The 18,082-nt window shown below is 36.2% G+C and overlaps 1 protein-coding gene across 1 annotated transcript in view; it reads left to right on the top strand.

Annotated features, from left to right (window-relative positions):
• Positions 1-5,676: 5,676 nt before the first annotated feature.
• LOC132099008 (neuron navigator 3-like) overlaps positions 5,677-18,082 on the top strand; it is a 333,516-nt gene continuing 321,110 nt past the window's right edge. The window contains exon 1 of the mRNA XM_059505367.1: positions 5,677-5,930. The gene's annotated coding sequence lies outside the window, so the exon portion shown is untranslated. The remainder of the gene's footprint in view (positions 5,931-18,082) is intronic.

Consider the following 18,082-nt stretch of genomic DNA (forward strand, 5'->3'; position numbering starts at 1 on the left):
TACTTTTCGGAGTATATTTAAAGATGGGTACTTTATACTCTTACTTGAGTAAATTTTTGGGGAAAAATCTGTACTTTTACTTCGTTACTGCGGGCGACGCTCCTCTCGTTACTTTATCTTAATCCAATAAATGTTATAAATGCTTCAGTTTATTCCAAACGCGCCGTCTACTTTTCTCTGGGCAATGAGCGATGCCCATTCGCAAATGATTCATTCTTTTGAGTCAATTCTGTTCAAAGGCTTGATCAAACCAATTGGCAAACGAGTGAATTGGTTCATGTGCAAAGGCTATTATTTGCTTGCGATGGAGATCCTTATTAGATGAACACCGCGTGTGCTGTCTACTGTTTAACAGGTAATAACTTGGGCTACATTCGATTACAGTACACGATACCACTGTGACATTAGTTTGTTGTACGTGTGTGGCTTATAACAGAGGGGAGTCAAGTTGAATGCAGCTTCCAAAAGACAAAAAATAGCCGATTAAGATTTTATTAATTTTAATACAATCACACCGGTGCGAGTACGTTCAGCAAGTCATATCATCAGCTGCTGAATTCAGATCTGTGATTGCTTGCTGTTGCTGGCGCTGAGCCAGAAATAGATGTGTTTTTACAGCACTGCGCATTATAACCAATCACACAAGATTCTTTTGAGCTTATTAAAGCATTGGCCAATCAGAGGCGTTCAGATGAGTCATCGCTAAAATGCCGGTGCTTCCTTCATTCGCTCACTGACTGAATACCTCTTTCTGGCGAATTCTCTCGTCAGAAACAACAAAGTGCAGATGTGTGTACGAATTTTTAATTAAGATATTGATTTCACAGTGTTAACAGTTTCAGTGATTTTAATGGGAGTTTCTGAGAGTGATTGAAATCTAGACTGTCAGTGAAAATTATCTTTAATAATGTAAATGTTATTTGCTCTCTTTCTGAACAATGAAAGATTAATAGCAATATTTATATCACATTAACTTTCAATGTAAAATTCACATTTAATATAAAGTCAGTCGTATTAAAAATATGTTATGGCATGACACCTATATCTGTTACTTAAGTAAACAGACAGGGTTTTATAATAAATTACATAAATTGGAGTAAAGGCTGATGAAATATATACATTTATACACGCACACATACATTACATACATTTTATCTATATATCTAAATAAAAATAGGCTCAGTATATATGACCCAAAGTAACTAGTAACTAACTACTTGAGTAGATTTTTTATCCAATACTCTTTTACTCTTACTCAAGTAACTATTCAAGACTAGTACTTTTACTTTTACTTGAGTAAATATTTCTAGAAGTACTTTTACTTTTACTTGAGTACAGTTTTTGGGTACTCTACCCACCTCTGGCTGTGTGAGACACTTTTTTAATGGATGAGCTTTTTATTAAACTTCTCATGGACCGATGGAGTGCAACACCCGCTGAGTTCCATCCAACAGCTTGAAAGAACAAAGACAATTTTTTCAAATAACTCCAACTGAATTCGTCTGAAAGAAAAAAAGTCATATACACCTATGATGACTTCAGTGTGAGTAATTTATGGCTCAGTTTTCATTTTTCGCTGAACTAACCCTTTAACTTGAGTGTTTGCTATCCCTCTATTAGTTTTTCCCCCCTATTATTTTTAGACAAAAGAAACAAAAGAAAACAAAAGAAAATGCACAGCCCCATTATTGCAGATGCACCACATAGCTTTAGAGGTTACTGATGGGTTGTGAAATGTGTTGGTTAAAAAACAAACAAGCAAAATGATGACTGTTAGAGACGGATGAAAAGTGCAAAGTAAAAACCTTTACAGTATTTAAGAATGTATTTTTTATTATATAAATATTCCCTGTATTTTTCCACTCTTTGATGTTTTGTTATTTTAAATGCATTAGGGTTAGGTTAATGTTTTTATTTTTGTAATACTGCTTTCATAGCAACAGATATTCTGGAGTAAAATCACTTCTGAATGAATGAGTGTCAAAATCAGTCTAAGATTTTAATTTGGCACTTTAGAGGCTAAAAGTGTGGCAACAAAGAATCTATGGATTATTAATAACAACCTGTGTATGTGTGGCAACCATGTGTTTGTGTTTTATTTTATTTCATTTTTGTTCATTTATTTGTTTATAATTATACAATATTTTATCTTTAAATGTTTGTTTTTCAAGGAAAAGATAATCTTGTCTTAGAAGAGGTCTGTTTAAGTCGTTGAATTTTTTTTTTTTTTAAATAATTAAGAGTTATGGATAAAAAATAATCATGTGACAGACCCTTAGGTCACATTCAAAAATGTTTGAATGCTGTTGGAATATAAAACAAACTTTCAAATCAAATGGCATTTATTTTTTATAAATATACTTGTCAAACTGAACACAAAGTGTGCAGTTATCATGTGTTACTGTGAGGAACAAAGCTGTGCTTACTCTTCTACTGTACACTCATGTGAACTTGATGGTAACCAACTTTACATTCACAACACAAATAGACAAATCAAACCAACTTGACATCATTTGGTTAAAAGTCATTACAAAGAATAAAGAAGTTAGATATGAGAAAACCATAAAATGTTTGTAAATGCTACTTGTTTTCATTATTTGTATTTAATCCGATGATATACTCTTTCAGATCACAGTCACACACACACAAACAACCCTTCTGTTTCTTCTCTGCATTTCTCCTCCCATTGTAAGAATAAAAATAATAATAATAAAAAAAGTCATAGAGGAGCACATTTAGATAATCAAATCAATTAGCACAATATTATATGTGACCCTGGACCACAAAACCAGTCTTAAGTCATTGGGGTATATTTTTAGCAATAGCCAAAAAAAAAAAAAAAAAGAAAAAAAAAAACCTTGTATGGGTCAAAATTATTGATTTTCCAATAATTTTAGATATGTTGTAAATTTTCAACCATAAATATATCAAAACGCATTTTTTGATTAGTAATATAAATTGCTAAGAATTCATTTGGATAATCTCATATGCGATTTTCTCAATATGACTTTTTTGCACCCTCAGATTCCAGATTTTCCAATGGTTGTATATCGGCCAAATATTGTCTGATCCTAATAACCATACATCAATGGGAAGCTTATTTATTCAGATTTCAGATTTATAAATCTACATTTCGAAAAATGTACACTCAAGACCAGGACAAGACAAGGTCCAGAGTCACACACACACACACACACACACACACACACACACACAGACACACACATATATATATATATATATATATATATATATATATATATATATATATATATATTAGTGCTGGGCAACACAAAATCGCAAATATTTGTATTGTTATGCACAAAATTAATAATGCTAATTAATAATGTTTTCCATTTACATAGTAGCAGTTAAATCTCTGCTTATAACATTAATGTAATTCAATTGAATATAAAACAAGCTATTTGTCACTACCAGGACATAAAAAGTTTTATAGAAATTATAGTTTTTTTATAGAAAAACAAGTTACAGTACAGTCATGTTTATGTTTATATAGAGAGCTAAACATCCATCTAGTGGTTACATGATAGTATTATATGATAGGCTAAATGCTGAATAAGTTACAGAGTAATATTTTAATAAATATTCTAGTAATATTTTGTAAAATCCCTTTAAATTACAACATGTTAAAATTAAAATATTACTGTTGGTTCAAATATTTAAATGTTGTTATATTTAAGTTTTTTTTTTTTTTTTTTTTTACGTTAAAATTACCATTCCGGTTGCAAAAACAATCCTGAACTAAATAAAGATAAATGTCTTGGCATATGATGCGTTTATTGAACCAATCAAATGAGAGTAAATGGAGTGTCAGTGAAAGCCTCATTTGATTGGCTACAAGAAGGTGGTGTTAAAAAAAAAAAAAAAAAAAAAAAAAAAAAAAAAACAAGAGGGTGGTGTTATTTCAAACAGAAAACAAAATTATTCTGCTAACGCCCTTAGCAGATTATTTAGCTTGTTTCAAGCAAAAACTCACTTAATTTTGATTCTTTTTTTTTTTTCCTGAAAACAAGAAAATCTTTCTTGATTTAGGAACTTTTAGATATTTTGGCTGGAAACAAGACAAACAATCTAAGCTTGAAAAGCATTTTTTTTTTTGCAGTGAACCAAGCTACTTTTTATACTTTTAAGCTACTTATCCAAGCTTTTTATGCCCGTTAGGTGTTAATGAAACACAGTGCTTTGTGATTGGATGAGCAATGCAGCTGAAGCTGACATACATGGTTGCCAGTCAATCAATCAAATCTCCATGTAAGAGATGCACTGCAGTCACACGCACAAAATAAAGGTGGGAAGTTGCTATTTACTTGAAACTCTGTGTGCAAAGGCTCTGATCAGAGCTCAGACTGAGGCAGCTCATTATAAAGACCTGTACACCAAACTGTGCATGGATTTACTTAAGATGTGGAGTGTTGGGAATGACATGAGGATCCGTTTAAATTACTCTGGGATCTCTATAAGCAAAGTTTCATGGTGTATTTCTGTTTTCCTGTGTGGGTTTCATGAGAGAAACTGTTTTTAATGACAAGTGTGCACACCACAATCATATGTTTGTGTGTATGCAATACCACAGAAATGCTACATTGATGGCACTTAATAGAGCAAACCAGCTGAAGGGAGAAATTCAATCAATCACTGACTGTCAGTACACAAAAACTAATGGTAAAGTCACCATGGCAACACGGCAACGCGGCTGGATGAATTTAACAGAAAAACAGCGCAGCTCTGTGGTGATACATAATTAACACCTTCTATCTTTCTAACATCTTTCTAGTTAGAAAGGTAGAAATATATTATTTATTTTGAACGTGTTATCTTTTGAGCTTGAGTATGTGCATGTGTGAATAGTCAACAACGAACACCCATTTAAGCAGTGTTACATTTATTAAGCTGAATTGTCAAATGTGGTGTTTTTAAGTGTTTAGATTTTAGTCAAGATGAGCTGCGTGACTTTTAAAATGATTTAATAAACTCAAATTAGACGTAGGCATAAACGTAAGAAATAAAACATATAATAGCCTATATATTAAAATCCAAGAGTATATATATATATATATATATATATATATATATATATATATATATATATATATATATATATGTACATATATATATATATATATATATATATATATATATATATAGCCTACATATATATATATATATATATATATATATATATATATATATATATATATATATATATATATATATACATATATATATATATATATACATATATATATATATATATATATATATATATATATATATATATATATATATATATATATATATACATATATTCTTGGATTTTAATATATATATATATATATATATATATATATATGCTGCGGTGGAAGTGCTGCGATGACGTCAGTTTTTGCGCGGCGTCAGCCAAGTAATCATTGTGGAGAGAGTCACCTGGAGATGCTGTGGTCCCCCCCCAAAAAACATCTTACTTTATTTTTTTTCCCCCCTGGCAGATATATTATTCCGAATTTTTTTGTAAACATAATGAATACGAATATTGAATAAAGTAAAAGCTGTCTTGAGACAACAGCGCCACGCGGTGGTCACGGAAGCCGTTACAGCGGCGAGGCGCGTTTGTGTGTTTCCGAGGTTTGGCTCGTGAGAGCGGGTGGCTCGAGCTGACAGGTCCGCGAGAGGGACAGGCAGGAGTGACAGCCGCTCCCGGATCCCTGGGCGGACTACCACCTCCCGGAGAGTGGCCTCACGCAGCTCGACTCTCTTCACAGCATCCCCGCTTTGAGTTCATCCTCCGTTGCCTAGAGCTGCTTCTGGAGCAGGTGAGGCTGCTTTTGTGGAATTCGCTGCCTGTCTGAAAGGTGACGATGCCAAATAACTGGAATTGCAGACTTGCGGACAGAATGTAAATCCCCGGAAAGGTACGTACTGCTCCTCTCATCTTATAAACTTATCTTTGAGATGAAGTGCACCGAAGTGAATAGATAGCCTACTTTAAGGCGAAAATAGTATTTCAACTGTTGCAGCGAGGCACGAGCCTTCACCAGGCATTACAACTGAATAAAAGGTGGATAGACTTGGATTTAAAGGTGTTAAATATTTAGGGAACTCTTACTGGTGTGTTTGCTTAAATGGTTAAATTGCTTACTGTTGATAAAGTGTTGCTCATAATTGTTACCCACGCGCATGAAGGATGCTGAGGGATGCAAATCATGCAACAAAACATGCTCTGAGGCTCCAGCGGAACATGCAAAAAGCATATAGTCTCACCAGTTAGATTTTGTATAATGTGCTGCATGTTTAACATCAAATGCATGCAGAAACGTTAATATTTTTCAAAGCCAAGTAATCACTGCATGTACGATTTAATGTTAAAGTGTGTCTAAGTGCATAATTGTTTGATTTCAGTTCTCTGAAGTAGCCTACTTTTATTTGCATTATATTTAATTAAACATCACAAAGCCTCCATTTTATACAAAAATGATAGGAATGCCATTGAAATAGCTGTTGATGGAGTATGTCATATTAGAACACATTGCTTGACATGTCATGTAATTTACCTAATTACAATTTAGCACAAACAAACACCATAGTGACCAAATCCTGCATTCTTGTTTGATGATTTTGGGTGCTAAAAAAAGCCTTGGGCATAATAATGAATGATCCTTATGAATGGATTACGATTAAAGGGACTTATTTTTGACAGATATCATCCATGTAGTGAATGCTATAGCAAATTACACGCATTTCTGCTAACTGCCTTTTGCTCATTTCTTAATCGTCTCCTGATTTCATGGTCATGAAAGACAAGACACTTGATGTCTCTCTACATGATTGTGTTATTTACACTCATGTTTGGTCCCAATCCAGTTCCTCTTCCCAAAGCATCCTGAATCCTGCTCTACAGTAAATGAACACGAGTGCTGAATGGCACATGGGAGAATCGCTGTAATCCAGGCTTGCTGAAAGGCACCATGTAAAGACAGATGAATCAGTGCTCTGGGCGGATGGAGGGTTAATGAGATTTTCTCACACTTGTCACCACATGGTTTCTAATTTGAGCTGGTGGCTACTTTCACTAGCTGTGCAGTGGACCCTGAAGGACTCTTCGCTTCTCCTCTTCTCCACTCACAGATCATCCCTCAATCTCCTTCCATCTCCATCTGCAGTTCTTCTTTTTCACATTCTGTGTTTCTTCTGGCCATTGTTTACACTTAATTTGACATATTCTACCTCAGCAAGCTTTGATCTTAAAGGAACATTTCAGTTAAAAAATGAAAATTTGCTCACCCTCATGCCATCCTGGATGTAGTAGAGTTTGTTACTTCATCTGAACAAATTAGGAAAAGTTTTACAATTCTTTTTTTAAATTTACATCACTTGCTCACCAATGGACCCTCTGCAGTTAATGGGTGCCATAAGAATGAGAGATCTGATCAAACCTCACAATAATCCTCATGTAATCCACATTCCACAATCCAGATTCCTTCAGTGAAAAAGCCCATCCTTTATTGTTTTCTCAGATGAGAATCCTGCAACATATTTGTTTAGAACTGGTTTGGACTGTTTTTGCTTATAAATAGTCATTATCAGTAGTTTGGACTGTTATTCTGATGGCACCCATTCACTGCAGAAGGTCCATTGGTGAGCAAGTGATGCTACATTTTTCCTTTTTTTGTGATGAATGCTCACTGCTCCAGGTGTGTGTTCAAGGTGTGTGTGTGTTCACTACTCACTGCTGTATGTGTGCACTTGGAGCACAAATTCTGAGTATGGGACACCATACTTGGCCATACGTCACGTCACTTTCATTTGACTTATGAAGTCAGCTGTATTGCGTCCAACTAAGGATGCACATTTGCACATTTCATTGTAGTGAAGTTAGTTTATTCGAATATGGGACATGATTTTTATTTCCTATTTGGTTCAAAGCATTTGATTGGACAAAAAATTGTGTAGTGCAACATGAGTCATAAATCTATTTTTGCAGAAAAGAAAGAATGTATGTTTTAAATGTGTATATCAGCTTTCGCTTTCTATTGCATTATTCATTATTTAGAATTAGATTTTCCAGGGCAATTAAAAACAAAAAGAAACAGCAGGCAAGAACCAATGCCTTGTTGCTTGAGAAATGCTTCATGGGCATTGGTACAGAAGTTGAGGAGGGAGATACAGAAGAGATTGTGAGATGGAGAGAAGGAGAAAGGGATGAGAAGAGAGAACAAGAAAGGTCTAAATGATTTGTCACTTGGATCCGTTAAAGGCAGAACACATTCTGACACTGATGGCTTGTGAAGCGACTCTCAAATGCCTGTGAATTAGGTTGTCATGACAAATAGGCATTCTTTCATGCACTTGTCTGTGACTGCAGCCAACACTGCCTCTGAGTGGGAGAAATAGAGGAAATAATGGAAAAAAAAGATGAAAAGGTGTTGGTAATTACATCCTTTCTTGTTATTTCTGCTCTGCAGCCTCAATCCATCTCTACAACTGTAGTATTTTGAGTTGTTAGTCTGGTTTTAGACATTTCTGGAGACTCTTCAATAGTGTATTATCTTGAGTTTACATTCAGATTATATGCATTATGAGCTGAGAATATGATTTTAAGTGACTATATGCTGTTATTTTGAAGTTTTAATCCTGAAAAAAAATGTTTCATGGTTTCCACAACAACATTAAGCAGCAAAACTGTTTTCATTGATGATAATTAATAAGAAACGTTTCTTGAGCAGCAAATGAGCAGAAAACGAGTATAATAATGAATTCTGAAGGATCACTGAAGACTGGAGTGATGGCAGCTAAACGTTTAGCTTTGCTATCACAGCAATAGTATAAATCTCATTTATAGTAGGTTTAATATGTTATAGTAGAAAACTAAAATTTTAAATAGCAACGTACAGCTTAAAAAAAAAAACTAACTTTTGTGTGTGTGTGTGTGTGTGTATGTATGTATATATATATATATATATATATATATATATATATTTAGTATTAACTGAATATAAACAAAAGTTTTTGCAATGAATAATAGACATCAGTTTTTTAATTATTTATTTATTTATTTCATTTTTTTTTTACTATTGATACTGACTACGGGATATGATGGGGAGAAGAGGATCTGGAAATGATGTGAGCTACTCAAACTTGCTTTTCTCACATAATCATCATGGCTCAATGAGGTGTTTTATAGATTTACATATTATATTATATTCATGTAATAAGGTATTCATATTCTGCTCAGCATATCTTAGCTGTTTAAATTAACTTGAGAGTAGTGAATAACCACAATAGTCCATATTTGCCCTCCTTACTGTATGTGTAGCGCTCATCAATTCCAGCAGGTCATGAGTGTGGAAGGCAAAGGATATCACAGAGCTTCAGACTAATAACAATGCACCGCAGTTATGACAACACATGACTGTACAGTGCTGTTTACTGATTCTCTACTTCCTTTCGAATTTAATGTTGCAGTGAATAAACAGAGAAGCAGATTAGGAAGACGCCCCATGATTCCATACCTCTCCCTCATTTCTGTAAAGTCAAGTCAAGTCACCTTTATTTATATAGCACTTTAAACAAAATACATTGCATCAAAGCCCTGTCAACAGGGAAACGGAGGCTAAACATGATTTAACGTCATGAGATTTATCTGTTTTAATGAACTCGTCAGGCTACAGCTGAAGCAGAAACACTGGGAAAGACGTGACAGTCAAATCTGATTAATCAAAAAGGAATGTTATTTATTATTATTTTTCATTTTAACTTCCTCACCACAGATGTTGTCTTCAAAATATCAGTAACAGATCTTGCTGGTGAATTTAGAACCGGTCCCCACTCATACATTTAACATTTCATTAAATATGTCAGTCATAAATTGCTGAGGTTTTTATGTTTATCATGTAAGATCTTTAAAATCCAGTTTCAGTTCAATTAGAGCTTGGCGTCCTGTATATTTTTAACACTGAAAGGGATTAATTAACCAAATGCCAAATAACCTAGAATCCAATCTCCTCAGTTTAGGCATTAGTTTGAGGGTGTGTGTGTTTTGTGATATCAAGATTGTTCCTCGCATGTGTGTTTTTGTTCGTGTGCTATTAAGAGAGAATTAGACTTGGGCTTTTTCCACCTCACAGTGCTGAGTCTAGGGAGCCACACTGATTGTTATTTTTGCTTGTGTGTGTGTGAATGGGAACTGGTGCGGACCGAGTCCAAGAAATGCAGAGGAAGAATTTCTTTCCTTCCCTACAACAATCATTGTGGCATTCATTGTATCATAAAATGCTGCATGCAAAAGAGGAATATTGTGTGTAATGGCTGTTTTTGTGGGTTTCTCTGTCACTGGGTTCATTTACTCAGTGGTTTGAATACTCTATTTACAACGAGACCCATACTTTTCTGGCTTAAATTCATGATAGCAATGAATTTTTAACTAGCTTTTGTGTTGTTGTCATAGCAGCAGAGAAGTTAGACTACTCAAATCTGGTTTTGGATCATTTGTTTCAAATGGATTAAACTTAATTCATTTCAAATTATCCTGCATTCAGTGGCGATGGTAGTTGAAGTCATGGGTTTTTATCAAGCATAAATCAGTGAATGGATTTTAGCATTGAGGATTATCCCAGCAGGCCAAAAACAGCATCTTCTCCCCTCTGACTCCCTCCTGATCACTGTCTACATTTGTTCTTTTGATTTGCTTCTGTCTACCATCATAATGTATATGATATGTAAACAAATCAAAGCATGTTTACCATTTTGAATATAACTTTCTTCATTTTAAGTGTCTCATGTTGTGAAAATATTTGGACATTGGGATGCTTTGGTAAGATCACCTAACTTTTGTCTGTGCTGCCTTCAATTTCTGGTTCATTTTCATCACTTTCAATTCAATTCAATTCAAGTTTATTTGTATAGCGCTTTTTACAATACAAATCATTACAAAGCAACTTTACAGAAAATTATGTTTCTACAATATTTAGTAGTAGCTAGTAGTTTGTGCACGTTTGACAGGATTTTAGAAAAATAAAAATAATAATAATAATACAAGACGTAGTCAGCTAGATGATGAACTATCAATATTATTAATTAATAGTAATTATAGGATGCAGTCACACATGTAGCAATAATTGTTAGTTCTGTTTGTTGATTCAAGGTTAGCATCATCTGGGGTCCTCTGAGGGTCAACATCATCTCTTCTCAGGTGTTCTGGATCCAGACTGGAGCTTGTGTAAATCCTAGTTACATCCTGTGGCAAAACATAGAAACAAGATAGAGACATCATTAGCATAGCTGCTGATCCAACAAAGTAAAATTAGTTTAACCCAAGCTAAAGAATAAAAATGCAGATGCAACTACACTCACAATTTAAGAGATACATTATTCGAATGCTTGGCGAAAGAGATGCGTTTTTAATCTAGATTTAAACAGAGAGAGTGTGTCTGAACCCCGAACATTATCAGGAAGGCTATTCCAGAGTTTGGGAGCCAAATGTGAAAAAGCTCTACCTCCTTTAGTGGACTTTGCTATCCTAGGAACTACCAAAAGTCCAGCGTTTTGTGACCTTAGGGTGCGTGATGGGTTGTAGCGTGGTAGAAGGCTAGTTAGGTACGCAGGAGCTAAACCATTTAGGGCCTTATAGGTAAGTAATGATAATTTGTAACAGATACGGAACTTAATAGGTAGCCAGTGCAGAGACTGTAAAATTGGGGTAATATGATCATATTTTCTTGACCTGGTAAGGACTCTAGCTGCTGCATTTTGGACTACCTGTAGCTTGTTTATTGACGAAGCAGGACAACCACCTAGAAGTGCATTACAATAGTCCAGTCTAGAGGTCATGAATGCATGAACTAGCTTTTCTGCATTATAAACAGATAACATGTTTCGTAGCTTGGCAATGTTTCTAAGATGGAAGAATGTGGTTTTTGTAACATTGGAAATATGATTTTCAAAAGACAAATTGCTGTCTAATATAACACCCAGATTTCTGACTGTAGAGGAAGTAACAGTACATTCGTCTAGTTGCAGATTGTAATCTACAAGATTCTGTGTAGTGTTTTTTGGTCCAATAATTAATATCTCTGTCTTATCCGAATTTAATTGGAGAAAATTATTTGTCATCCAATCTTTTACATTTTTAACACACTCTGTTAGCTTAGATAATTGGGAAGTTTCATCTGGTCTCGTTGAAATATATAGCTGAGTATCATCAGCATAACAGTGGAAGCTAATTCCGTATTTTCTAATAATATTACCAAGGGGCAACATGTATATTGAAAATAGAAGGGGACCTAGGACGGATCCTTGTGGCACTCCATATTTTACTGATGATAAATGAGATGACACCCCATTTAAGTAAACAAAATGGTAGCGATCGGACAGGTAGGATCTAAACCATCTTAGAGCCTGCCCTTGAATACCTGTATAGTTTTGTAATCGATCTATGAGTATGTCATGATCTATGGTGTCGAACGCAGCACTAAGATCAAGTAAGACTAGAAATGAGATGCAGCCTTGATCTGACGCAAGAAGCAGGTCATTTGTAATTTTAACAAGTGCAGTTTCTGTGCTATGGTGGGGCCTAAAACCTGACTGAAATTCTTCATACAGATCATTTTTATGCAGGAAGGTGCTCAATTGAGCAGACACAACTTTTTCTAAAATTTTAGACATAAATGGAAGATTTGAAATAGGCCTATAATTTGCCAGTACACTAGGATCTAGTTTTGGTTTCTTAATAAGAGGCTTGATAACCGCCAGCTTGAATGGTTTTGGGACGTGACCTAAAGATAACGACGAGTTAATGATATTGAGAAGCGGTTCTTCGGCTACAGGTAACAGCTCTTTTAGTAATTTAGTGGGTACAGGATCTAATAAACATGTTGTTGGTTTAGATACAGTGATAAGTTTATTTAGCTCTTCCTGTCCTATATTTGTAAAGCACTGCAGTTTATCTTTGGGTGCGATGGATGAAACTGAAGTGTTAGACGCTGTAGAATCTACATTCGCTATTGTATTTCTAATGTTATCTATTTTATCAGTGAAGAAATTCATAAAGTCATTACTATTTAACGTTGGTGGAATATTTGAATCAGGTGGCGTCTGGTAATTTGTTAATTTAGCCACTGTGCTAAATAAAAACCTTGGATTGTTTTGGTTATTTTCAATGAGTTTGTGGATATGCTCTGCCCTAGCAGTTTTTAGAGCCTGTCTATAGCTGGACATACTGTTTTTCCATGCAATTTTAAAAACTTCCAAGTTAGTTTTTCTCCATTTGCGTTCAAGACTACGAGTTACTTTCTTGAGAGAGTGAGTATTACTGTTATACCATGGCACAGTACGTTTTTCTCTAACCTTTTTCAATTTGATGGGGGCAACAGCTTCTAATGTATTAGAGAAAATAGTGCCCATGTTGTCAGTAATTTCGTCTAATTCATGTGTATTTTTGGGTACAAATAGCAGTTGAGATAGATCAGGCAGGTTATTTGCGAATCTGTCTTTGGTGGCTGGAACAATAGTTCTGCCCAGACGGTAACGCTGAGACATATAGTTAATATCAGTTATACGCAGCATGCACGATACAAGGAAATGGTCTGTAATATCATCACATTGGGGTACAATATCTATAGCAGTAAGATCGATTCCATGCGATATAATTAGATCTAGTGTATGATTAAAACGATGAGTGGGCCCGGTGACATTTTGCTTGACTCCAAAGGAGTTTATTAGGTCAGTAAACGCAAGTCCTAATGTATCATTTGCATTATCAACGTGAATATTAAAATCTCCCATGATTAGCGCCTTATCAACTGTAACTAGAAGGTCTGAGAGGAAATCTGCAAATTCTTTTAGGAATTCTGTATACGGCCCTGGTGGTCTATACACAGTAGCCAGAGCAAGAGATACATTAGATTTCTTTTGCATGTCTGACAGTGTAACATTTAGCAGAAGTATTTCAAAAGAGTTAAACCTGTATCCTGTTTTCTGGGTAACATTGAGAATATCACTATATATTGTTGCAACACCTCCTCCACGACCAGTCTGACGGGGCTCATGCTTATAACAGTAGTTTGGTGGAGTAGACTCATTTAGACCAAAATAATCATTTGGTTTTAGCCAGGTTTCAGTCAAGCAGAGTACATCAAAACTATTTTCTGTGATCATTTCATTTACAATAACTGCTTTGGGTGTGAGTGATCTAATATTTATGAGCCCAAACTTTAAAAATTGTTTTTGTTCATTTACTTTACATTTTTCTGGTTTAATTACGATAAGATTTTTTCTAGATCCTACATTAGTATATTTTGACCTCACTATTCGGGGAACAGACACAGTCTTAATAGTTTTTACAGCACAAGTACTTTTATCATTTAAGCGGGTGGAACAAAACTCATCATAATAGTTATTAGAGAATTGTCTTACTAGTCACATGGAGCGAAGTGTCCTGGAGATGTTGTCAGAGAGCCGCTCCGCTCCGATTCTGCTGGGGTGTAATCCATCAGCGCGAAACAGCCTAGGACGCTCCCAGAAAAGATTCCAGTTATTAACAAATAGCAGTTTCTGTTCTTTACACCATGACAACAACCATTCATTTAAAGCAAAAAGTCTACTGAACCTTTCGTGTCCTCGTCGATACGTGGGCAGTGGTCCTGACACGACGATCGTCGCCGCGGGCGTCGTGCTGCGAACCGTCTCGATCAGGCTGCTGAAGTCCCTCTTCAGCGTCTCCGTCTGCCGCAGCGTGGTGTCGTTAACCCCGGCGTGAAGCACGACCGCTCTGGGGCTCTCGTCGACCTTCAGGATCGCGGGTATCTGCGCAGAAACATCGAGAACACGAGCACCAGGGAAACAATGAGTGTGCACTTTACCTTCGGCTAACGTAGCACTTACGTGTCGGACGATGGAGTCTCCGATGATCACAGCGTCGCGTCCTGTCTCGCGGAGGGGAGCGAAGCGGTTCCGGATGGAGATGTCGAAGGCAGGAGGGGGAGAAGTCGTCGCCCGGGACCCGGCTCGCGTCCTCCGCTGTGGATGCACCCAGGGTCCGTGGTGTCCCGGCGTCGCAGTGAAGGACATCTGGGAAGATCGCGTCCTGGGTGCACCGGGCCTGTGCAGAGAAACACACGGAGTAGACGTGGTGGGACTGTTAACAGATCGCTGTATACTTACCCCGGACTTGTGAGCTTCAGCCCGGGATGATTCCAGCGCGGTTCTCCGCTCTCTCAGCTGGGCCTGCCTCACCTCCAGGTCGCGAATCTGCTTTCCCACGGCCTCGAGCTCGAGCTGCACAGAGTGGAGACATTCATCCGCCATTAAAGCAAGTAACAGTGAGTAACACTTTCACTTGAATTCTTTGGCACATTCGCTAAACTAAACATCCAATCAGAGTTTTCACGGTTGCCGATGGCCCCAATGGCCCCGATGCCGATTGCCACCGACGTGTAGAACACACCAAACATCTAGCCTGACACATCACGCTCACCGATCGTCAGCTTGGTGTGTCCTGGCCTTAGGGGAAAATTGAAGATATTAAGTAATTTCAGTGCCCCATTATGCTTTTTACATATTATTACCATAGCAGCTAATACAACATAATTACAAAGGCTGAATTTAGAATCCAATACAGTTTATGGAAAATGGATTTCTAGTTTGATGGATTTCTTTGTATGAGTGTAATTTAGACATACTACAGTATACAGACCTATGTCAGCTATGTTGCTTTATTAGATTCACAATTCTTCTGTGGCCTCATGGGATAATAAAGTGTCCATTGGATGCACATATCAGAATTAAAACCTTCTGTTAAATCAATACTGTGAATTCGGACAATATTTTCACATACTGTTTTTAGCCAATATAATTGGCGTCAGAATGTTTTTTTTTTTTACGAAATTAATACTTTTATTTAGCAAGGACACAATTAATTGATCAAAAGTGACAGTAATTACTTTAAAATTGTTACAAAAACTTGAACTATAAGAACTTAATTTCAACAAAGAATCCTGAAAAATGTTTTACAGTTTCCACAAAAATATTAAGCATGACAGTCATTTTCAACATAACAATCAACATAATAATATGAATTGATTCTTAAACAGAAAATCAGCATATAAGAATGATTCTGAAGGATCATTTGACACTAAACACTGGCTGGCGAAAATTCAGCTTTGCATCACAGGAATAATTTACATTTTAGAATATATTCAAGTGAAAAAAAATATTTAAATTGTAATAAATAGTTTACATTTCTCAGTATTAATAATTTGACTTTATTTCGTCTAAATACAGTAAAATTAGACTTTAAAAAGAAACATAAAAAATATCTTATGAACCCCAAACTTTTGAAATGTAGCAAATGTACAATACTTTGTGAAATGCAATGAAATTACTTATTTTCACCTGCATGAGTTTCTGTCCAATGCTTGTTTAAACCTTATAAATTTTAAGGTCTATTTGTCCACCACAGTAGTTTGCAAACTCTGATGTCTCTGAATTAATGGAATTATCTGCCATAATGATCCTTAACAAGACCTAATTAAGTTATGTACTATTTCAAAACTCAAGGGAAATTCCACGCAAACCATGGCAGGCAAAGATGCTGTGACTAAAGATGCCATGCACCGCAATCTCTCACTCTTTTTCTTGCTTAATGGGTTTCTGCCAATATGGCCAGCCCTTCAGAAGCCTCAAAGCTACAACTTACTGGAGCATTTACTGGCCAATTACACTAACAAACAGTAATGGAGGACCTCCCCTGTTTAGTAATGTTCCACTCTCATCTTTTGCTTTCTTTCATGTCTTTTCATCCATCCACTCCTGTTATCCCATGGGCTACCAGCTCACGCAATGCTTGTTCTCACAGTCAGTCTCATCTGCTGCTCCGTGGTTCCTCCTTCCATGGTTGGGGACTGACATGCCTGCATGTTTTTTACTTAATTTGGGCGGTTGAAAGCAATGGTTTCCATTGCAGTCTTCTCACCACAAATTTGATGCACTGCAGATTTTTGGTTCCCCTTTTGTGTAAAATGCAAGAAATTCACCCGCTGGATGATAAGAACACACTGGAACATGCACGATTGGTCAGACCATTGACTTAACAGTGCAGACATCGCCTGACTGCTTTGTAGTATTTAACACTCAATTCATTGTGAATCCGAAAACATTTTACATCGTCCTCCTACACACTTGCAAACACACAGCCTGTCAGACCAAGTGTGGTGTAATGGATTTCATTAGCTTTCTGTGAGCTGCAGGCATGCAGAATTCATGAGAGGGCATTTATTTATACCAGCATGGCAGGCGTGCAGATTATTGCAGGAGGTGGGGAAAAAAAGGTGAGAGTGTGAATTTGCCAAAGGAAAGGAGGAAGGCAAACATCCTGTCACAGGCTTAAAGCTCTTGGAACACATGACAGTTGGATAAAGTTCAAACTTTGCACAAACCCAGACTTTAACAGGGTTAATGCTTTGGTGTTTACAGTGACCTCTGGGCTATTCCCTAATGGTACAATGTGGTTTGAGTGTGTTTATATCTGCCAGGGTGATCTACAGGACTTTTGGGTTGATATCTGGACTCAAGGAAGTTGTACTGCCAGAAGCTGTTATATTTGAGAGAAAGTTCCTTTAGTGCTCTATGGTTGTCACATGCTAAGAGGTGCCAGAGGGTTAGAACATGTTTTTTTATCATGCCTAGGTATGCATGCATGAAGGTTCGGTCATTGTTCACTGAATTGTCATGTGTGAAATCCAGTAATTTCAATAGGAATCAACATGATCTCACATATATTAAAGGGTACATAACACTCACAGTTTCTGCCAATTTCATGAGTTCCTAGAGTATTATTTCATCCTTCATATCTCTAAGGAGTCTTTTGTTTTATCAGAATCATAAAAGACAGATAGACCTGTACCGCTTCTCTCCGAAAACTGTAGAGCTCCTGGAGGCATGCAGGGCGTAGCTAAAGAGTCAAGAGCACACAAAGCTTTTGCATAACGATCATCTGCAAGCTGTCACATCGACATAAATAATTCCCTTAACGCTAATTCCCTTCTTTGGGAAGCTGAACAAGTTTATCTTT

The sequence above is a fragment of the Carassius carassius genome, chromosome 22, assembly GCF_963082965.1.
Source record: "Carassius carassius chromosome 22, fCarCar2.1, whole genome shotgun sequence".
Lineage (NCBI taxonomy): Eukaryota > Metazoa > Chordata > Actinopteri > Cypriniformes > Cyprinidae > Carassius > Carassius carassius.